Source organism: Bufo bufo, chromosome 3, assembly GCF_905171765.1.
Source record: "Bufo bufo chromosome 3, aBufBuf1.1, whole genome shotgun sequence".
NCBI classification, from domain to species: domain Eukaryota; kingdom Metazoa; phylum Chordata; class Amphibia; order Anura; family Bufonidae; genus Bufo; species Bufo bufo.
Genome location: NC_053391.1, coordinates 480,434,409 through 480,457,927, shown reverse-complemented (window position 1 = coordinate 480,457,927; position 23,519 = coordinate 480,434,409). Strand labels below are relative to the sequence as shown.

The 23,519-nt window shown below is 43.7% G+C and overlaps 1 long non-coding RNA gene across 1 annotated transcript; it reads right to left on the bottom strand.

The window, feature by feature from the left end:
• Positions 1-473: 473 nt before the first annotated feature.
• Positions 474-14,475, bottom strand: LOC120993494. The gene is made up of 3 exons (XR_005777281.1): positions 14,324-14,475; positions 8,442-8,447; positions 474-485 (listed from the first exon to the last, which is right to left on the bottom strand). It is a non-coding gene; the product is annotated as an uncharacterized LOC120993494 (long non-coding RNA).
• Positions 14,476-23,519: the final 9,044 nt, after the last annotated feature.

Sequence of the window (23,519 nt, the reverse complement as noted above, 5' to 3'; positions counted from 1 at the left end):
ACCTGGGTCACCAAACATCTCCATAATGTCCCACTGAAGCATTCAGCTCTCCATCTCCCAAACGCTGGAGAGGAAGAGGAAGTACCCCCCTACCCACCCGCGATCCCTAGCCCTGAATGCCAGCATTTCTAAATTACTGGGCTTTGAAATGCTGTCATTCCATCTGGTGGAGATGGATAGTTTGAAAGGCCTTATGGCGGTGGCTGTCCCACAGTATGTCGTGCCCAGCCGCCACTACTTTTCAAGGTGAGCCATCCCTTCCCTGTACAACCAAGTAGGGGACAAAATCAGGTGTGCACTGCGCAACGCCATCTGTGGCAAGGTGCACCTAACTACGGATACGTGGACCAGTAAGCACAGTCAGGGATGTTATATCTCCATAACAGCACACTGGGTAAATGCAGTGGCGGCTGGGCCTGAGGCGGATAGCAGTTTGGCGCATGTCCTTCCACCACCGAGGATTGTAGGGCGCTTCAGTTTGCCTCCTGTTGCTTCCTCCTTCTACTCTGCTTCCTCATCCTCTACCAGCTCCTCATGAGGTCAGCGTAACACCTTCACCACCAACTTCAGCACAGCCAGGAGTAAACGACAGCAGGCAGTTTTAAAACTTATCTGTTTGGGGGACAAACCCCACACCGCGCAGGAGCTGTGGACGGGCCTTGAACAACAGACCGATGAGTGGTTTGTGCCAGTCAGCCTCAAGCCCGGCCTGGTGGTGTGCGATAATGGGCGAAATCTCGTAGCAGCTCTAGGACTAGCCGGTTTGACGCACAACGCTTGCCTGGCGCATGTGCTGAATTTGGTGGTGCAGAGATTCCTTAAAAATTGCCCCGATATGTCAGAGTTGCTGCATAATGTGCGGGCCGTCTGTGTGCGCTTTCGGCGTTCTCACCCTGCTGCTGCTCGCCTGTCAGCGCTGCAGCGTAACTTTGGCCTTCCCGCTCACCGCCTCATATGCGACGTGGCCACAAGGTGGAACTCCACCTTGCACATGCTGGCCAGACTGTGCGAGAAGCAGCAGGCAATAGTGGAGTTTCAGCTGCAGCACGCACGGGTGAGTCGCTCGGCGGAACAGCACCACTTCACCACCAATGACTGGGCCTCCATGCGAGACCTGTGTTCCTTGTTGCGCTGTTTTGAGTACTCCACCAACATGACCAGTGCCGATAACGTCGTTCTCAGCGTTACTATCCCACTTCTATGCCTCCTTGAAAAAACGCTCTTGGCGATGATGGAAGAAGATGTGGCACAGGAGGAGAGGGAGGAAGAGGGATCATTTCGTAGGGTTTCTGGCCAGTCATTCCCAAGTGGCTCTGAGGGTGGGTTCCTGCACCCACAAACCCAAGGTACACAATTGTCCAGCCAGGGCACAGTTCTGGAGGATGAGGAGGTGGAGGATGAGGAGATGAAGGAGGAGGAACCATGTTCACAGCAGGGTTGCACCCAGACCAGCTCATGGCCATCACTGGTGCGTGGATGGGGGGATACAGAGGACACAGACGATACACCTCCCACAGAGGACAGCTTTTCGTTGCCTCTGGGAAGCCTGGCACACATGAGCGATTACATGCTGCAGTGTCTCCGCAACGACCGCCGAGTTGCCCACATTCTAACTTGTGCTGATTACTGGGTGGCCACGCTGCTGGATCCCCGTTACAAGGACAACGTACCATCCTTAATTCCCTCACTGGAGCGTGATCGTAAGATGCGCAAGTAAAAGCGCACGCTGGTAGACGCGCTGCTGGTGGCATTCCCACCTGACAGCGGGGGCACAGTGGAAGCACAAGGCGAAGGCAGAGGATGAGGAAGAGGTCACCAACGCAGCTGGGGCACCACCAGCACCTCAGAAGGCAGGGTTAGCATGGACGAAATGTGAAAAAGCTTTGTCAGCACGCCAACAACAACCAGCACCACCAGCTGATATGGAACGTCCTAGCGGGAGGCAGCAATTCACCAACATGGTGGAGCAGTATGTGTGCACACGCCTACACGTACTGAATGACGGGTCTGCCCCCTTCAACTTCTGGGTCTCCAAATTGGGCACATGGCCTGAGCTTGCCCTTTATGCCTTGGAGGTGCTGGCTTGCCCTGCAGCCAGTGTATTATCTGAACGTGTGTTTAGCACGGCGGGGGCGTCATCACAGACAAGCGCAGCCGCCTGTCCACAGCCAATGTGGACAAGCTCACGTTCATTAAAATGAACCAGGCATGGATCCCTCAGGACTTGTCCGTACCTTGTCCAGAATATACATGTATACCGGCACTAACCAGCCATTGTTATACTGCAGCGCAATTGCTCATGTTTGTATTTTGGATATTTCACACTCTTTTGGAGTGTACCCAAATTTTAAAAAATTAAATTAAAACCAAAAACCTGTGTTGGCTACCTCGTCCTCCTCCACTGCCGCTTCCACCTACACCGCTACGTCCACCGCCTCCTCAAACTCCTACTCCATATGGAACTCCACCTCATAAATTACATTTTTTTTTTATTTGTACGTGTTTTATTTTATATCAATTCACTACTTTGTCCTTTACATTTTCGGGTGAAATTCACCAACTTTTGGGTGTATAGTACCACTGCTATACCTTGTAGGCTGGTTAAAAAAAATAAAATTATTGTCAGCTACATTTTCTGGTGAAATTTACCAATTTTTGGGTGTAATATACCCCTCCTCTACCTAGTTGACAGCTTAATAAATTTCAATAATTTTTCTGTCACATTCTTGGGTTGACATTATATAAACCGGATTCCAAAAAAGTTGGGACATTATACAAATCGTGAATAAAAAATGAATGCAATGATGTGGAGGTGCCAACTTCTAATATTTTATTCAGAATAGAACATACAGTAGGTGAACCCGATTTTGTGTCAATCTCGCTCTCTTTCTCGGCGAGATTGAGCACCTACGAGCCCCATCGCGGGAGCCAGCGCCGAGCTGGCTTGCCGCGATGGAGACAGAGCGAGTCATAGAAGCGACGGGAGATCCGACTTGGATTCCCGCCAATTCTACACGTGTGCGGCGTTTGTTATGAATCCTGAGGGGGAAGTCCCCGCCGGATTTTAAATAAAAATCCGGCATGGGTCCCCACCTCAGGAGCATACCGGGCCCTTAGGTCTGTTATGGGTTGTAAGGAGAGCCCCCCCTACGCCGAAAAAAACGGCGTAGGGGGTCCCCCTACAATCCATACCAGACCCGTATCCAAAGCACGCTACCCGGCCAGCCAGGAAGGGAGTGGGGACGAGCGAGCGCCCCCCCCCCCCTCCTGAGCCGTACCAGGCTGCATGCCCTCAACATGGGGGGGTTGGGTGCTCTGGGGCAGGGGGCGCACTGCGGCCCCCCCACCTCAGAGCACCCTGTCCCCATGTTGATGAGGACAGGGCCCCTTCCCGACAACCCTGGCCGTTGGTTGTCGGGGTATGCGGGCGGGAGGCTTATCGGAATCTGGGAGCCCCCTTTAATAAGGGGGCCCCCAGATACCGGCCCCCCACCCTAAGTGAATGAGTATGGGGTACATCGTACCCCTACCCATTCACCTGCAAGAAAAGTGGTAAAAACACAAATAAACCACACAGTGTATTAAAATATTTTATTTTTCTGCTCCGGAGGCCGCCCCCTGTCTTCTTTATTAGCTCTTTTACCAGGGGGGGCTCTTCTTCTTCCGCTATCCCGACGGGTCTTCTCCGCTATCCGGGGGGTCTTCTCAACTCTCCGGGGTTCTCCTTCTGTCTTCGCCGCTCTCCGTTGTTGACTCGGCGCACCCCGGTTCTTCGTCTCGCGAGATCTCGGATTTTAAATAAAAATTTAGCGAGACGAAGAACCGGGGTTCTCCTTCTGTCTTCGCCGCTCTCCGTTGTTGACTCGGCGCACCCCGGTTCTTCGTCTCGCTAAATTTTTATTTAAAATCCGAGATCTCGCGAGACGAAGAACCGGGGTGCGCCGAGTCAACAACGGAGAGCGGCGAAGACAGAAGGAGAACCCCGGAGAGTTGAGAAGACCCCCCGGATAGCGGAGAAGACCCGTCGGGATAGCGGAAGAAGAAGAGCCCCCCCTGGTAAAAGAGCTAATAAAGAAGACAGGGGGCGGCCTCCGGAGCAGAAAAATAAAATATTTTAATACACTGTGTGGTTTATTTGTGTTTTTACCACTTTTCTTGCAGGTGAATGGGTAGGGGTACGATGTACCCCATACTCATTCACTTACGGTGGGGGGCCGGTATCTGGGGGCCCCCTTATTAAAGGGGGCTCCCAGATTCCGATAAGCCTCCCGCCCGCATACCCCGACAACCAACGGCCAGGGTTGTCGGGAAGGGGCCCTGTCCTCATCAACATGGGGACAGGGTGCTCTGAGGTGGGGGGGCCGCAGTGCGCCCCCTGCCCCAGAGCACCCAACCCCCCCATGTTGAGGGCATGCAGCCTGGTACGGCTCAGGAGGGGGGGGGGGGGCGCTCGCTCGTCCCCACTCCCTTCCTGGCTGGCCGGGTAGCGTGCTTTGGATACGGGTCTGGTATGGATTGTAGGGGGACCCCCTACGCTGTTTTTTTCGGCGTAGGGGGGGCTCTCCTTACAACCCATAACAGACCTAAGGGCCCGGTATGCTCCTGAGGTGGGGACCCATGCCGGATTTTTATTTAAAATCCGGCGGGGACTTCCCCCTCAGGATTCATAACAAACGCCGCACACGTGTAGAATTGGCGGGAATCCAAGTCGGATCTCCCGTCGCTTCTATGACGCACTTGCTGGGATGTGCTGTCACTATTCCAGTGAGTGCGAGATCTCGGCACCATGTCGCCGAGTATCAGCGCGACGCTGTCGTGCTAAAAGCACAATATCACAAACACCTACTGTAAATCACGGAACAAAAAAGTTTAAACTGAGAAAATGTACCATTTTAAGGGAAAAATATGTTGAATCAGAATTTCATGGTGTCAACAAATCCCAAAAAAGTTGGGACAAGGCCATTTTCACCACTGTGTGGCATCTCCCCTTCTTCTTACAACACTCAACAGACGTCTGGGGACCGAGGAGACCAGTTTCTCAAGTTTAGAAATAGGAATGCTCTCCCATTCTTGTCTAATACAGGTCTCTAACTGTTCAATCGTCTTGGGCCTTCTTTGTTGCACCTTCCTCTTTATGATGCGCCAAATGTTCTCTATAGGTGAAAGATCTGGACTGCAGACTGGCCATTTCAGTACCCGGATCCTTCTCCTACGCAGCCATGATGTTGTGATTGATGCAGAATGTGGTCTGGCATTATCTTGTTGAAAAATGCAGGGTCTTCCCTGAAAGAGATGACGTCTGGATGGGAGCATATGTTGTTCTAGAGCCTGAATATATTTTTCTGCATTGTTGGTGCCTTTCCAGACATGCAAGCTGCCCATGCCACACGCACTTATGCAACCCCATACCATCAGAGATGCAGGCTTCTGAACTGAGCGTTGATAACAACTTGGGTTGTCCTTGTCCTCTTTGGTCCGGATGACATGGCGTCCCAGATTTCCAAAAAGAACTTCAAATCATGACTCGTCTGACCACAGAACAGTCTTCCATTTTGCCACACTCCATTTTAAATGATCCCTGGCCCAGTGAAAACGCCTGAGCTTGTGGATCTTGCTTAGAAATGGCTTCTTCTCTGCACTGTAGAGTTTCAGCTGGCAACGGCGGATGGCACGGTGGATTGTGTTCACTGACAATGGTTTCTGGAAGTATTCCTGAGCCCATTCTGTGATTTCCTGTGTGTGGTGCAGTGTCGTTTAAGGGCCCGGAGATCACGGGCATCCAGTATGGTTTTACGGCCTTGACCCTTACGCACAGAGATTGTTCCAGATTCTCTGAATCTTCGGATGATGTTATGCACAGTTGATGATGATAGATGCAAAGTCTTTGCAATTTTTCGCTGGGTAACACCTTTCTGATATTGCTCCACCTTCTTTCTGCGCAACATTGTGGGAATTGGTGATTCTCTACACATCTTGGCTTCTGAGAGACACTCTGAGAAGCTCTTTTTATACCCAATCATGTTGCCAATTGACCTAATTAGTGTTAATTGGTCTTCCAGCTCTTCGTTATGCTCAAATTTACTTTTTCCAGCCTCTTATTGCTACTTGTCCAAACTTTTTGGGGATTTGTTGACACCGTGAAATTTTGAATCAACGTATTTTTCCTTTAAAATGATACATTTACTCGGATTAAACGTTTGATCTGTCATCTACGTTCTATTACAAATAAAATATTGACATTTGCCATCTCCACATCATTGCATTCAGTTTTTATTCACAATTTGTTTAGTGTCCCAACTTTTTTGGAATCCGGTTTGTACAATTTTAGACGTGAATAAACACCTGCTATGCATAGGTGACAGGGAATACATTTAATATATTATTCTGTAATTAATGCGCGCCACATCCTTTCATTCAATGCTTAAACTTTGAAAAGTATTCACACTTTTACGCTTTAATAATTTCTCCCATATTTAAACTCTATAATTTTAAATTTGAAAAAATGAATCCTCCCTTGGATGTGGTCTCTCTTTCTCACGCTCCCTCTCGGGCCTGGAACCCTGATTCCCCGCCACCCGTGATCACCATGGTAGGCGCATAAAAGAACATTGAAAGTTGATAGAGCAGATAAGGCAAGGTTACTCTGGGACCAAGGGGGGGAGGGGGCGAGATCTAGGCAGAAAATTACTCCAGGAAGAAGCGAGATGGATTTACCATCTAAATACAATGAGCCCATTGGGCCTTAATGAAGGATTTTCTTTTTTAGCTTTCCTTTAATTGAGTTTGCTATTATAAGGATATATGTGCAGTGAGGAACAGAAGTATTTGAACACCCTGCGATTTTACAAGTTCTCCCACTTAGAAATCATGGAGGGGTCTGAAATTCACATCGTAGGTGCATTCCCACTCTGAGAGACAGAACTAAAAAAAATATTTAAAAATCTGGAAGTCACATTGTATGATTTTTAAAGAATTTATTTGTCTTGCACTGCTGAACATAAGTATTTGAACACCTCAGAAAATCTGTGCTAATATTTGGTACAGAAGCCTTTGTTTGCTATTACAGAGGTCAAACGTTTCCTGTAGTTCTTGACCAGGTTTGCACACACTGCAACAGGGATTTTGGCCCACTCCTCCACACAGATCTCCTCTAGATCTGTCAGATTTTGGGGCTGTCGCTGAGCAACACAGAGTTTCAGCTCCTTTCAAAGATGTTCTATTGGATTTAGGTCTGGAGACTGGCTAGGCCACTCCAGACCCTTGATATGCTTCTTACGGAGCCACTCCTTGGATATCCTTGCTGTGTGCTTCGGGTCATTGTCATGTTGGAAGACCCAGCCACGATGAGGGAAGGAGGTTGTTGCTTAAAATCTCACAATAAATGGCCCCATTCATCCTCTCCTTAATACAGTGCAGTCGTCCTGTCCCCTTCGCAGAAAAGCACCCCCAAAGCATGCTTCACAGTAGGGATGTTGTTCTTGGGATGCAACTCAACCTTCTTTTTCCTCCAAACACGACGAGTGAAGTTTAGACCAAAAAGTTCTACTTTGGTCTCATCTGACCACATGACTTTCTCCCATGCCTCCTCAGAATCATCCAGATGGTCATTGCAAACTTCAGACGGGCCTGGACATGTGATGACTTGAGCAGGGGAACCTTCCGTGCAATGCATGATTTGAAACCATGATGGCATAGTGTTCTACCGACAGTGACCTTTGAAATTGTGGTCCCAGCTCTCTTCATGTCATTGACCAGCTCCTCCCTTGTAGTTCTGGGCTGATTCCTCACCTTTCTTATCATCAGTGATACCCCACGAGGTGAGATCTTGCATGGAGACCCAGTCCGAAGGAGACTGACAGTCGTCTTTAGCCTCTTCCATTTTATAACAATTGCTCCAACAGTTGATCTATTTTCACCAAGCTGCTTGGCAATTGCCCCGTAGCCCTTTCCAGCCTTGTGAAGGTCCACAATTTTGTCTCTGGTGTCTTTTGACAGCTCTTTGGTCTTGTCCATAGTAGTTGGCATCTGAGTGACTGTGGGGTGGACAGGGGTCTTTTAAGAGCTCAGACAGGTGCTACTAAGTTAGATTAATGAGTGGAGTAGAGGTGGACTTTTTAAAGGCACAGTAACAGGTCTTTGAGAGACAGAATTCTTGCTGTTTCTCAGGTGTTCAAATACTTATGTTCAGCAGTGCAAGACAAATATTTTTTTTTTAAATCATACAATGTGATTTCCTGTTTTTTTCTTTTTCTTTTTTTATTCTGTCTCTCAGAGTGGGAATGCACCTACAATGTGAATTTCAGACCCCTCCATCATTTCTAAGTGGGAGAACTTGCAAAATCGCAGGGTGTTCAAATACTTCTGTTCCTCATTGTAATAAAAAATTCAACTCAAACAATATTCTTCTTTTTCTATTGGCATTCTCTAAATGTACACTGAACAGTTATCTGCCCTCCTGTTTCCTTATATATATACACTGCTCAAAAAACTAAAGGGAACACTTAAACAACACAATGTAACTCCAAGTCAATCACACTTTTGTGAAATCAAACTGTCCACTTAGGAAGAAACACTGAGTGACAATCAATTTCACATGCTGTTGTGCAAATGGGATAGACAACAGGTGGAAATTATAGGCAATTATAGGCAATTAGCAATACACCCCCAATAAAGGAGTGGTTCTGCAGGTGGTGACCACAGACCAATTCTCAGTTCCTATGCTTCCTGGCTGATGTTTTGGTCACTTTTGAATGCTGGCGGTGCTTTCACTCTAGTGGTAGCATCAGACGGAGTCTACAACCCACACAAGTGGCTCAGGTAGTGCAGCTTATCCAGGATGGCACATCAATGCGAGCTGTGGCAAGAAGGTTTGCTGTGTCTGTCAGCGTAGTGTCCAGAGCATGGAGGCGCTACCAGGAGACAGGCCAGTGCATCAGGAGACGTGGAGGAGGCCGTAGGAGGGCAACAACCCAGCAGCAGGACCGCTACCTCCGCCTTTGTGCAAGGAGGAACAGGAGGAGCACTGCCAGAGTCCTGCAAAATGACCTCCAGCAGGCCACAAATGTGCATGTGTCTGCTCAAACGGTCCGAAACAGACTCCATGAGGGTGATATGAAGGCCTGACGTCCACAGGTGGGGGTTGTGCTTACAGCCCAACACCATGCAGGACGTTTGGCATTTGCCAGAGAACACCAAGATTGGAAAATTCGCCACTGGCGCCCTGTGCTCTTCACAGATGAAAGCAGGTTCACACTGAGCACATGTGACAGACGTGACAGAGTCTTGAGACGCCGTGGAGAATGTTCTGCTGCCTGCAACATCCTCCAGCATGACCGGTTTGGCATTGCGTCAGTAATGGTGTGGGGTGGCATTTCTTTGAAGGGCCGCACAGCCCTCCATGTGCTTGCCAGAGGTAGCCTGACTGCCATTAGGTACCGAGATAAGATCCTCAGACCCCTTGTGAGACCATATGCTGGTGCGGTTGGCCCTGGGTTCCTCCTAATGCAAGACAATGCTAGACCTCATGTGGCTGGAGTGTGTCAGCAGTTCCTGCAAGACGAAGGCATTGATGCTATGGACTGGTCCGCCCGTTCCCCAGACCTGAATCCAATTGAGCACATCTGGGACATCATGTCTCGCTCTATCCACCAACGTCACGTTTCAACACAGACTGTCCAGGAGTTGGCAGATGCTTTAGTCCAGGTCTGGGAAAAGATCCCTCAGGAGACCATCCGCCACCTCATCAGGAGCATGCACAGGCATTGTAGGGAGGTCATACAGGCACGTGGAGGCCACACACACTACTGAGCCTCATTTTGACTTCTTTTAAGGACATTACATCAAAGTTGGATCAGCCTGTAGTGTGTTTTTCCACTTTAATTTTGAGTGTGACTCCAAATCCAGACCTCCATGGGTTGAAAAATTTGATTTCCATTTTTTTATTTTTGTGTGATTTTGTTGTCAGCACATTCAACTATGTAAAGAACAAAGTATTTCAGAAGAATATTTAATTAATTCAGATCTAGGATGTGTTATTTTTGTGTTCCCTTTATTTTTTTGAGCAGTGTATATATATTTTTTTAATTTCTATATTGACCTAATCTATACTTCAGACAACGTCAACTACGAATATCTATTACATATAGGTTACTAGAAATTTATTTTATATTTTTATAATTGATATGGTTTACATATGGGATTTAGAAGGTAACAATCATGTGCATGACAAAATAGTAATTAGCATATAAATAAATAAATTTGATATTTACTTCATGATTAAAGGGGTTGTCTCATCATAGACAATTGGGGAATATCTCTAGGATATGCTCCAATTGTCTTATAGGTGCGGGTCTCACTGCTGGGACCCGCACCTATATCGAGAACGGAGCCCCGCAAGGTAGTGGCTGGAGGACTCGGTCCGGCCCCCACCAAGCTGGCTCCCCATAGAAGTGAATGGAAGCAAACCGTGCATCACTGGCCACCGCTCCCATTCACTTCTATGTGCTCGGCTATTTTCGCCTGCCCCATAGAAAATGAATGTAGGGTGGCTGCGCATGCGTAGTGCACCCTCCTTCACTTTCGGGGCTCCGTTCTTGATATAGCGATATGCCACCATTTTCTGTCATGAGACAACCCCTTTAACTGTTGAGTATAGAGGCTGATTGATAGGGCATGTAACTAATATATAATGATACATTGTATGTTAAATACAAGAAAATGCTCACAGAAAAAACATGAGCAAGTGACAGATACAAACATATACAGCATTGAGATAGAGAATATAAGTGATGGAACATGCACAGAGATCCTCCAGATATGAGTATAGTTGCAGTGTTGTGCCCAGCAGGGTTAGAAAATGATTCCTGTTCATTGTGCCAGAGTCATGGTATTTCTCAAGTGGTTAGTGTAATTATAGCACCATCTAGCAGTGTTAAGTTGTATTACACTTTGTTTTTCTGTTACAAAGACTACTGTAATTGTGGGAGTGCAAAGCATCCTGGGAAAGAGAAGTCTCCAGTCTCTAGGACATATCAATAGAGCTGTCCTTTTGCATATCTCCTCACTCATGCACACGGCGCAGAGAGTACAACCTGTTGACCACTAAACAAGTTAGACTACAAAGAACAGTCCTCTTATTTGGAACACAGGAATGGTTTATGCTAAATGTCAGACATGCAGCATCTGACACTTGTGGGGTAACACAGGCGCAGAGCATCTCCCGTCTCTGTTATACACTAAGTCCACATGCATGTGCTGGATCCGAGGTGTCTGTTGACTTACCAAGACTGCGCCAGCATCCGAGATACATTGGCTAAGTGATCAACCCATAACATTTTAGAGAGCCAGCGCTGATAGGTTACTATGAAAACAACTTATAGCTGGCAAAATATAATTGGCAGATCATTGTGCCCGCCCATCCACTATAAAGGTTGGGCAATTTAGAGGCTCAACTTGATTCTGCCCCTAACCCCGGTTTCACAGCGAAACATGTTGGGGGAGCACTGTTTGTTATTTTAATATTCTACCTCCCTGTCCAGATCACATAATTGAACAAGCGGTCCGTACACTGCAGGCACAATACTGCTTTTATTGATACAATGAGAAATATGGCTACAATCTAGCCAATTATATCAGTATGTAGGGCTTCACTGTGAATAACAGCTCACAGTGCAATGTGACAATGTAGCTGTATTATTAAAGCTACAGTCACATGCCTGGCAGTGTTTGAGTTGGATGCTGTCTCTATCAATTTATTACAATTCTGACTTATGAATCCCATCTGGGAAATCTAAAGACTGGTTATTGGTCTTGGTATAGGTAGTGTGATGTAACACACCTACTTGGAGTCACAGCACCACTCTAAGGCTACTTTCACACTAGCGTTGCTAGAATCCGGCAGGCAGTTCCGTTGCCAGAACTGCCTGCCGGATTCGGCAAACCGTATGTAAACAGATACCTTTCCCAATTTCAGATGCAAATTCTACAGTGGCTATAAAAGAGGACCGAAGGTCACATATCCCTCAGATGCTGCCTCAGAAGATAGCACACATGATGCCAGGCCACTTTCAATTTGGATTTCAGTCTCTAATCCTTGTTTCCCACTGGGGGAGACGTCTTCGAGCCAGACGGCGCTGTCGCTATTGAGTTCATCCAATCACTTCTGCCCAAATGAGAAGGGGTACATATGAAGTTCTTTTTCCGGAACTGCGGAATTATCCTGACAAGTTTCTTAACTACCTACGGATGAGCGTCTCTAGTTTTGACCATTTGCCACAAAGGGTCTCTCATCGCATCAAAAGACATGACACCATTTTCTGTCGAAGTATTTCACCTGCAGAACGGTTAATGCTTACCATAAGGTAATTTTTTAAATTTATTATCATTTTATATTTTACTAGTAAATGTTATTTTGTATACTTTTTAAATAAATATTTAATGTAGCTTGTCCGGGTTAAAAGCTGAACCCAGACATATTTCCCTACCCCTTGGTACGTAAGTTTTCTGTATTTGATACTGTACTCTACCTAGCGCAGCTCTTGATTGTGCAGGAGAAGGGCTTTGGAGGCTCTGGAGTAGTATTGTTCACTGTGACTTCACCGGATCATATGGTCAGGCTTTACCCCTATCTCGACCATCAAAGACGTTGACTTCACTCTGAGCAATGCTAGCCAGAAGGGTACGCCTATCGTTCTCCATGGAGAGCCCGTCCATCACTGAATTTCCCAAAAATGTATTTTGCCCTTTGAAAATTACCAGAGAAGAACATTACAGCATTTAACGGTGGTATGGCCAGTTTCAGGTCCCAAACAAGGACAACCAAATTATATAGCATGTATTTTTTTTTGGGCATGTGTTTTTACATATTTGCTCATTTTTATTTATACTCTTTTTTTTTTTTTTCTTCTGATAGATTTCTGGCAACAGGAGAGAGTTTGACGTCCCTCCATTATCAGTTTTGGCTAGGAATATCCACAATTTCCTTGATTGTTAAGAATACCTGCCATGCTTTGTGGGAGCAGTTGCATGACGAGTTTATACCTCACCTAAGTAGGCAACAGTTTTTGGGAGATATGCCAGTTTCCCAACTGTCTTGGAGCAGTGGACGGGAAACATATACGTATTATACAGCCACAAGGCACTGGTTCTGAGTACTTTAATTATAAAAAATATTTTTCCATTATATTAATGGCCACCGCTGATGCCCAGTACCAATTTGTGTCAATCGATGTTGGGGCTTATGGCCAAACCAATGATTCAATGGTCTTCAAAAATTCGGACATGGGGCGAAGGGTATACAATAAACAATTTGATTTTCCTTCTTAACCTCTGCCAGTAACTGATGCTCCCCCCATGCTCTTCGTGTTGGTTGGTGACAAAGCGTTTCAGATGTATGGTAATCTAATTAAACCTTATTGCAGCCACAGATTAAACTGGAGCAAATGCATATTTAACTACCGCCTGACTAGGGCCTGAAGAATGGTGGAATGCGCATTCGGCATTCTGGTGGCTAAATGGCATATTTTCACCAAACCCATTCAACTAAAAATAGAAACTGTTTATGAGGTACAGATGTAGCAGGGTTAGCACTCAAGCTCTTAATTCAAATTTCTTAAGCTGCGGTATTTTGTCCGGTAAAATACAGTTTAAGGGACAGAACTGAAGACATCCTGATGCATACTGAACGGATTGCTTTCTATTCAGAATGCATTAGGGTGTTATATATAGCTTCTTTAGCTACTGTGTATCTATTAAATACCCTGGTCAATAAAGGGGTCCTTTTTTTTTGTATAAAGATTTTCTGTTTGCAAATCTGTACCCATGTGCAGGTAGCCTTACAGGTGCTTCTCAATAAATTTGAATATTATCGAAAACTTAATTTATTTCAGCAATTCAATTAAAAAAGGGAAGCATATAGGGAAGTATTACAAAATATAACCTTTATTGATCCATCAAAAATGTGAGTAGACCTCAAAAAGAAAATGAAACTATCCCCTATACCTTGTATACTACAGGTCCCTATACATAGTATCTAATATAGGGTTGAAAACCTAGATATAAGGAGTCACTGTGGAGAATACCACTGATGTTGTGGGCTGCGTAGGTGGAATCAGAGTAAGGCTACTTTCACACTAGCGTTTTTTGCATTTCTGTCATGGATCTGCAAAAACGCTTCCGTTACAATAATACAACCGCATGCATCCATCATGAACGGATCTAGTTGTATTATGTCTTCTATAGCCATGACGGATCCATCTTGAACACCATTGAAAGTCAAAGGGGGACGGATCCGTTTTCTATTGTGCTAGATAGTGTCAGAGAAAACGTCAGGCAGACAGCAAAACGCGGCAGGTAGCGTTTTGGTGACCACCTCCAGAGCGGAATGGTGACTGAAAGGAGGCAAACTGATGCATTCTGAGCAGATCCTTTTCCATTCAGAATGCATTAGGGAAAAACTGATCCGTTTTGGACCGCTTGAGAGAGCCCAAAACGGATCTCACAAACGGAAAGCCAAAACGCGAGTGTGAAAGTAGCCTTGGGCTACTTTCACATTAGTGCTTTCAATTCCCCTATTGAGATCCGAAACGTAATGCACCAAAATGCATTCCGTTCCATTTGGTTGCATCCCAATCGCGGACAAAAAAACGCTGCAAGCAGCATTTTTCTGTCCGCGATGTGGTGCGGAGCAAGACGGATCAGTCAATGGGGATGGATCAGTTTTCTCTGACACAATAGAAAACGAATCCGTCCCCCATTGACTTTCAATGGTGTTCAAGACAGATCCGTCATGGCTATAGAAGACATAATACAACCGGATCCATTCAGGATGGATGCATGTGGTTGTATTATTGTAATGGAAGCGTTTTTGCAGATCTATGACGGATCCGCAAAAAACGTCAATAAGTTGAAAGTAGCCTAAGGCATCATGCACGCAGCCGTGTGACCGCCGTCTCTGGATGCAGACAAATTCCCTTAAATGGGTCCACAATCCGTTCGCACCACAGAGGCACAGACAGAAAGTCCACAGGAGCACGCCATAGTGCCTTACGCGGGCTTCAATCTCGTGATTCTCCTTCACACTGCAACTTATCTGGCGGATTGTGTACCCATTCAAGTGATCGTAATATACGGACACTGGCCGTGTGCGCTCCGCAATAAGTGCACGGACCGCCTACGGTAGTGTACATGAGGCCTAAGAGTGCATTCACATGACCATATGTATTTTGCAGTGTGCAGTCCGCATTTTTTGCTGACACGTTGAAATTAATGGGTGCACCTCTGTTCCCGCAAAAATGTGGATCGGATGCGTAGCAAAAATATGGTCGTGTGATTGGGGCCTAAAGATGAATTTACCATTGGGGAGCCTCAGAAGGAAGTCATTGACACCCTCCAAAAGGAGGATAAGCCACAAAAGGTAATTGCTAAAGAAGCTGGCTGTTCACAGTGTGATGTATCCAAGCATATTACTGGAAACCTGAGTGGAAGAAAAAAGTGTGGTAGAAAAAGGTGCACAAGCAACAGGGATAGCCACAGCCTTGAAAGGATTGTCGAGAAAAGGCCATTCAAGAATTTGGGGGAGTTTCACAAGGAGTGGACTGCAGCTGGAGTCTATGCTTCAAGAGTCACCACATACAGATGTATCTAAGACATGGGCTACAAATGACGCATTCCTTGTTTCAAGCCAATCATGACCCAGAGACAATGTCAGAAGTGTCTTACCTGGGCTAAGGAAAAAAGGACTGGACTGTTGCTCAGTAGTCCAAAGTCCTGTTTTCAGATGAAAGCAAATTTAGCATTTCATTTGGAAATCAAGGTCCCAGAGTCTGAAGGAAGAGTGGAGAGACACACAATCCAAGTTGCTGGAGGTCCAGTGTGAAGTTTCCTTATTCAGTGATGTTTGGGGAGCCATGTCATCTACTGGTGTTTGTCCACTGTGTTACACCAAGTCCAAAGTCAGCACATCAAGGAAATTTTAGAGCACTTCATGCTTCCCTCCGCTGACAAGCTTTGTGGAGATGCTAATTTCATTTTCCAGCAGAACTTGGCCAAAAGTACCAATAACTGATTTAATAACCAAGGTATCGCTGTGTTTGATTGGCTAGCAAACTCGCCTGACCTAAACCCCATAGAGAATTGATGGGGTACTGTCAAGAGGAAGATGAGAGACACCAGACTCAACAATGCAGATGAGCTGAAGGCTGCTATCAAAGCAACCTGGGCTTCTATAAAAACACAGAAGTGACACAGGCTGATTACCTCCATGCCATGCAGCAATGATGCAGTAATTCATGCAAAACGAGCCCCAACCACGTACACTGTACATAATTTTCAGTATGTCAACATTTCTATATTAAAAATAATATAGATTATTATAATATTTAAATTTTCTGAGATATTGACTTTTGGGTTTTCATTAGCTGTAAACCATAATCATCAACATTAAAAGAAATAACGCTTGAAATAAATTAGTCTGTGTATAATGAATGTATACGAGTTAAATTTTTGAATTGAATTGCTGGAATAAATTACGTTTTTATTATATTCTAATATATTGAGATGCATCTGTATATGGCATTTCCCACATGAATAGATCTCTTGCAATCATATACCTACTTATAAACAAATTTCTTACAGATGGACAATTTCCATCTTTTTGGAAAAATAGCAGATATCTTTCACTGCAGGCAAAGACACTACACATTCAGTCCTCTACAGCAAGCTGTCCCGCCTAATGAGGAACTGCTTCAGTGGTCTGACTCAAAAGTTTGGCCCCAGATTTTCTTGGCTAAAAGAAGTCAGGAGAGAACAGCTGTGACTTCACCTATTAGCCCTGATGTCTTTCCAATGAGGCTGCTGGAGTTAAGCATCCCACAATGAGCTCTCTGGGGTGTCTCCAGCCTGACCTATACTCGACTTTAATAGTTTCATAGGAACTTCATTAAATCAATTACTTAGTGAGCACATCATCATTTATTTGTAATTACCACTGAAGTGCTTGGTTTGTACAGCAGTGCAAGACTTCTCCCAGCGGAACTGAAAATACATTAAAAGTATTTTGTGAGTGTCCAGGATGTTACAAGGAGACATGCTGTAGAGGGAGAAATGTTTTATAATCTGTGTACAGCCAGATATAGATAAGAAATATAGCTCACTTGGGTGCAGTCTCTTAGAGTCACTCAGGCAGTGCCTACACTAAAGGTAATTACAGAGGGTGGAATGACACGAGAAGTATGTTTCCAAATAGTAACAAAGACGTACATTTAGGGATTATGGATCAGGTGATTTTTACACTATGGTATGCATAGATACAAAAAAAAGCAACTCAAAATTCTGCGCAATAGTACTGTCCGACAAAGCAGATTTGCTGCAGAAAGTTCTGCAATTGTCTCATTCACCTAAGGCTTTATTTACACATACATGTCTGTTTTATGTTCGTAAAGAAAGGTCAATATTCCATCTGTGAAGATGAATGGTCGTGTCATCATCTGTATTCCACGTGCACTGTTAGGCCTCATGCACACAAACGTTGTTTGTTTCCGTGTCCGTTCAGGTTTTTTTGAGGATAGGATGCATTCATTTCAATGGGTAAGTCAAAAATGCGGACAGCACACCGTGTGCTGTCCGCATCAGTATGTCCCTTCCGTAGCCCCGCAAAAAAAAAATAGAACATGTCCTATTCTTGTCCGTTTTAGGCATTGTTACAATGGATCAGCAAAAAAAAAAAGATGGATGTCATCCGTTTTATTTGCAGATCCGCAATTTGTGGTCCGCAAAATGCATACAGTCGTGTGCATGTAGCCTTAGGCTAAGAAAAGGATTTTCAGAGTATCTGCTTCCAATGGTCCACCAAGACCACTGACAACAAGGATGCTATCTGTGACATGTATCCCTTAGTTTTGTAAGAAAAGTGATACATGTGAAATTTTTCCATATCTCCCTGCTGTTTATTATCTGGACTGTGCTTCACTTATTATGGTGGCTCGTATATGTATGGCTTCACCACAACTTATTTTCAGCCACTTGTCAAATGCTGACCGAACACACAACACATCTATATCTGCAATATCACATCTCATGAGCAGTCACAAAGATTGCACACAACTTTGTCATCATAGACCACAATGCAAGCTGCATGCGACTGAGATTTGCCTGCAACACCCAAAGCACAGCTCTATAACAGTCATGACAGCAAGCTACAGACAAGTTGCACAAATGTTTTTGGTTATACGACTTTTCTGAGATTTGGTGTTGAATGACACATACCTTTATGTAGCTGAAGCCTAAAATTGACCCAATGAAAAGGATTATCAGACCCTTTGAGATGTTCAGGGTGCCCTAACAAGTGGCAGATTTTGCTGCAGAAAATTTATGTGACTGAAATTCAATTCCATTCACCAGAATAGGGTTTGCGGAAATCCATGTGCTTTTCACCAAAACATTCCCCATTCAGATGAATAGAATTTTTGTGACTTTCAGAGTCATGGCATGTTACAACCCCATTGACAATCATGAGATGTGATATTGCAATGCATGACCCATCCAGAGGCGGACTGGGAACCTAAAGTGGCCATGAAAAAAAACCTAAAAGTGGCCCCATGTCATAGGTGGGTCCAAATCAACAGAGGGTGGGGCAACACAAGTAGGCAGAGCCAACACAAGTAGGCAAGGCCAGCAATACTGTAGTGCAGCACAAAATACCATCCAAGCAGAACCAAATAGGGCTACATATGTCGCTTGACAGTATGCCGCAGAAAAGGTCCCGCAGCACAAAAATATGTGTCATTTGTCTGCAACTTGCTATTGCACAACTATTTTAGAGCTGTGATTTGGCTGTCATTGTGACACCATAGCCATACATTATATAAAATGTTGCTCAAATTTCTTGTTGTGCGACCCATGTCGCTGTGTAGCCCTTATTTAAAAAAAAATTTTTTTTCAGTGGCATGTCTTTTGTTAGGAGCAATTTTTTTGTTAATAGAGACGCCTGCAGAATACATGGAATACACTTAAAAACACTCCATATCAAGAACATACTGTGTTTTGGAGCCTCTTTCTATTTTGTTTGACTGTTTAGGGTGGCTGCACATGGTGCAGATTTATGTGCTGACAAAATGCATGAAATTTGCACAAAAAAACGCTCATAAATATGCACTATTTATATAAAAAAGCAAAGTGTACATGGGATTTGTCAAATCTTATTCACTTTGCTGCTACTGTATTGCAATGCAGTAAGAAATCTACACAGAGAAAACGTGCAGACACGGCACAGATTTATGTGCAGAAAACATGCACCAAAACCTCACAAAAGCGCACATAAATCCACACTATTGATCCCATTCTTGGAGCATTTTTTGGGCATTGTTATACAGTTTTTGGTGCAGATTTTTCACAGATCTCACCCTTCCACTATGAAGAGCGAAATCTGTACAGGAAATATGCAACAACTGACATGCTGGCGATTTAAAAATTTGAACAGTAGTTCAATTTCTGACCCTAAGAAAAAAAACAGAGTGTACATGACAGTTGTCTAATCTAATACACTTTGATGGTTCTGTATTACACTGCGGTTTTTCCCCACAAAATCTGAGCAGAAAATCTGCATGTAATCCGCACCTTAAAAAAAAAACGCTAGTAAAAATGCCAGGAAAATGCCACAAAAAACACAGTGCCCAGATTTACTAATACTGGTACAAAAAAGATGTCTGATTTTGAGACAAGGGGGTTATATATTAAGGGACTTGTGACTATTTTAGGAGTAAAAATAGTTGCAAGTCCATTTTTCCCCCGGCTGTGCAACAATTTTTAGTTGCTTGGTTAGTTTTACCCCTTGTTCGGCAGTTGGGCGGGATGGGGAGGGAACAAAAAAAAGTCAGTCCTAGTAAATTACCCCCAAGTTGTATTCAGTTGTGCCTAATATATGATTATGCTGCATGTGTGTGTTATACATGTGTCACAGTTTAGGTTGCAATGCAACACTTTATATTGCGACACTGCAATTGACCAAAACGTTGTCTGAAGCCTCCAACTTTACTACATGTTGATAAACATAACAATAGATAGCAAGCAACCACAAAATAAAATATGCAGTGGTCCACCAGATTTCAAAAATTTATTTGGCTGGGTTCACACATAGGGATTCATTCATGAGCAGCGCTACGACAGTTTTTGACGTACAAAAATTTAGCAACTTTCTAAATGCTCGTGTGTCAATATTTTGTATTACGGGCGTCTTTGTTCCGCGTTCGACACTTGGAAGTATTAATGGAGTACCAGGGGTGTGGCAGGGGCCAGGCCAGGCTACCAGGCCGACAAATTCATAGGAGCAACTGTTGGCAAAAAAACAACTCCATTCAGGGGCTGGAGTAGTCTTTACACTTTGCGTATGGAATGCTGGAAGTGTGCCTAATTTATGATGAGTAGCATGCCTCATCATAAATTATGCCAGCATAAAGGGGAAACTAGGACCAGCGTCTTTGTAAATGACCCCTACAAGTTTTAGTGGCATTTTTCCACACTTGTGCATCTGTTATTCGGTGCATTTTTTGTAGTAAAAAAGCCAGCTCCAGATGTTATCTGAAGGTCAATGGGAAAACGCAGGACACACAAGAAATTTTGTTTTTTGCTCTTGGCGGTTTTCTTAATTAAGTGGTATTTTTGTCTTTCTTGCTTCTGTTTAAAAAAAGCATGCTGAAGTATGCTCTAGCTATTTTCAGTTGCACCAAAAAACAGCAAAAATGCAACAGTGCAGAAAAGTGGCACTAAAACGTGAACCCAGCCTTACACACAGTATAAGGCCTCCTGCACACGGACGTTTTTTTTTCCCGTTTACTGGACGTTTTTTGTGTTCCGTATACGGTCCGTATACGGAACCATTAATTTCAATGGTTCCGCAAAAAAAAACGGAATGTACTCCGTATGCATTCCGTTTCCGTATTTCCGTTTTTCCGTTCCGTTTTAACATAGAACATGTCCTATTATTGCCCGCAAATCACAGTCCGTGGCTCCATTCAAGTCAATGGGTCCGCAAAAAAACGGAACACATACGGAAATGCATCCGTATGTCTTCCGTTTCCGTTCCGTTTTTTGCTGAACCATCTATTGAAAATGTTATGCCCAGCCTAATTTTATCTATGTAATTACTGTATACTGTATATGCCATACGGAAAAACGGAACGGAAAAACGGAACAGAAACGGAAACACAACGGAAACAAAAAACGGAACAACGGATCCGTGAAAAACGGATCGCAAAACACTGAAAAAGCCATACGGTCGTGTGCAATAGGCCTAAATGTGTGTATATATATATATATATATATATATATATATATATATATATATATTTAAAAAAATATATACATGTAAAAATGAATGAAACCAATGTAGTTTTAACATTTAACAAGACGAGTCTGCAACATGATTTCAGACACATTTGCTACTTCAAAACAAGAAAGAAATGTCAAAATTTATAGAAGTCTGAAACTGCCATAATTTGTGGCAGATATCTGCTGCTAGAAATGTTGTAAACATACAGTAGATAAGAATTGGCTAAATCAAGGACATGACAAAAAGAGTCAAATGTCTGAGTATATTAAATTGGCGAGTCACACATGTTGGCAAATGTGGTGCATGTAATATGCACCAACAATACAGCCACAATCTAGGTTCAAACATGTTAATACATCCACCCCAGTATTTTTCTTAAACATGCTATTTGTAAAACCACAGTTTGCCTTATATGCAGCAGTAAACTGAATGCGTTCATGCCTTCACCTAAAACAGGTATAGTTTTTAATTCATCTTCTCACAATCTTGGGTTATAAGGACATCAGTCTCTACTTAAAGGGTTTCTATCACTTCGTTTCACCTATTTAGCTTTCAGACACTAGCGATCCGCTAGTGTCTGCTTTATCTAACCATCCTAATATAAGAGCTTATTGTCCTGCCGTTTAGCTAAAAAAATAACTTATATAGATATGCAAATGAGCCTCTAGGTGCTATGGGGGCGTTATTAGCACCTAGAGGCTCCGTCTACCTTAACAAACTGCCACCGCCCAGCGCGTCCCTCCAGTCCGCCCATCTCCTCCGGAATGCGATGCTCCTCGTATTCGGCGCATGCGCAGTGAATGTCTGATCGCTTCCCTGCTCAGACATCTCCACTGCGCCTGCGCCGATGACGTCATAGTGCTCCGAGGAACAGGCACAGTGGAGATGTCTGAGCAGGGAAGCGATCAGACATTCACTGCGCATGCGCCGAATACGAGGAGCATCGCATTCCGGAGGAGATGGGCGGGCTGGAGGGACGCGCTGGGCGGCGGCAGTTTGTTAAGGTAGACGGAGCCTCTAGGTGCTAATGACGCCCCCATAGCACCTAGAGGCTCATTTGCATATCTATATAAGTTATTTTTTTAGCTAAACGGCAGGACAATAAACTCTTATATTAGGATGGTTAGATAAAGCAGACACTAGCGGATCGCTAGTGTCTGAAAGCTAAATAGGTGAAACGAAGTGATAGAAACCCTTTAATGAGTTTTTCCACTCAGAGTAGGTCATCTACAAGAGAAATATATTATCACACAGCATGCTATAGATTTGTTTTAATGAAACACAGTACTAACTTTTTAAAGCCCTGTAATGTATTGAAATGACAAATTAAGTCTTATAACGTGATATTATAAAGAATAATTAGTAATTAGCATTTCCATTTCTATTATTACACATTATGGTATGTTTTAAATGAATAACATAATAATAATAAAGAAATAATTATGATTTTCATTTTCTCTTAATAGATGGTGCTATGTATGTTAATTTTAAATAAATAATAATGACATAATATTAAAGTAATAATTATTATTTCCATTTCTCCTAATGGGTGATAATAACTGTAAACATATGACTATGCGCACAGTACTATAGAAAAATGAGCACAAACTGTACAAGTGTCAGATTCACAATATTCACATTAGCAGGTAAAATTGAAATAGTCTTGAAATCAGGTTACTATGTTACCGTTCTATTCGTCGCTTGTTCTGTTACAGACACTCCTTGGTGTCAAACAATTTTAATTATTTCAGTTTTTCCTCCTCGCCTTCCAAAAGGCAAAGCTCACATAGGCATATGAGGCCTTGTTTTTTGTTTGTGTGGAATAAGTTGTAGTTTTTAATGGTACCCTTTAATGTTTCTTATTATGTTTTGGAAAATGAGGAAAAAATTCTGCAGTATTGAGTGCTGCAACTCTGGGGTACAAAATAATTTTTGATAGGTTTTTATAAAAAAAATTCAGGTTCGAGGGTTAAGGGGACCAAAAACTGTAAATTTTTTTTATTTTTTGTTACAGAGTTCACCTTGCAGGATAAATACATTTTTATTTTAATAGCTTAGGCATGGACGGACATGGTAATACCAATTGTTTATATTTTACGGTTTAATTTTATATGCATAACTAGAAAAGGGTGGTGATTTAAATTTACAATTTTGTTTTATTTTTAGATTTCTAAAAACTTTTTTTTTTTACTTTTAT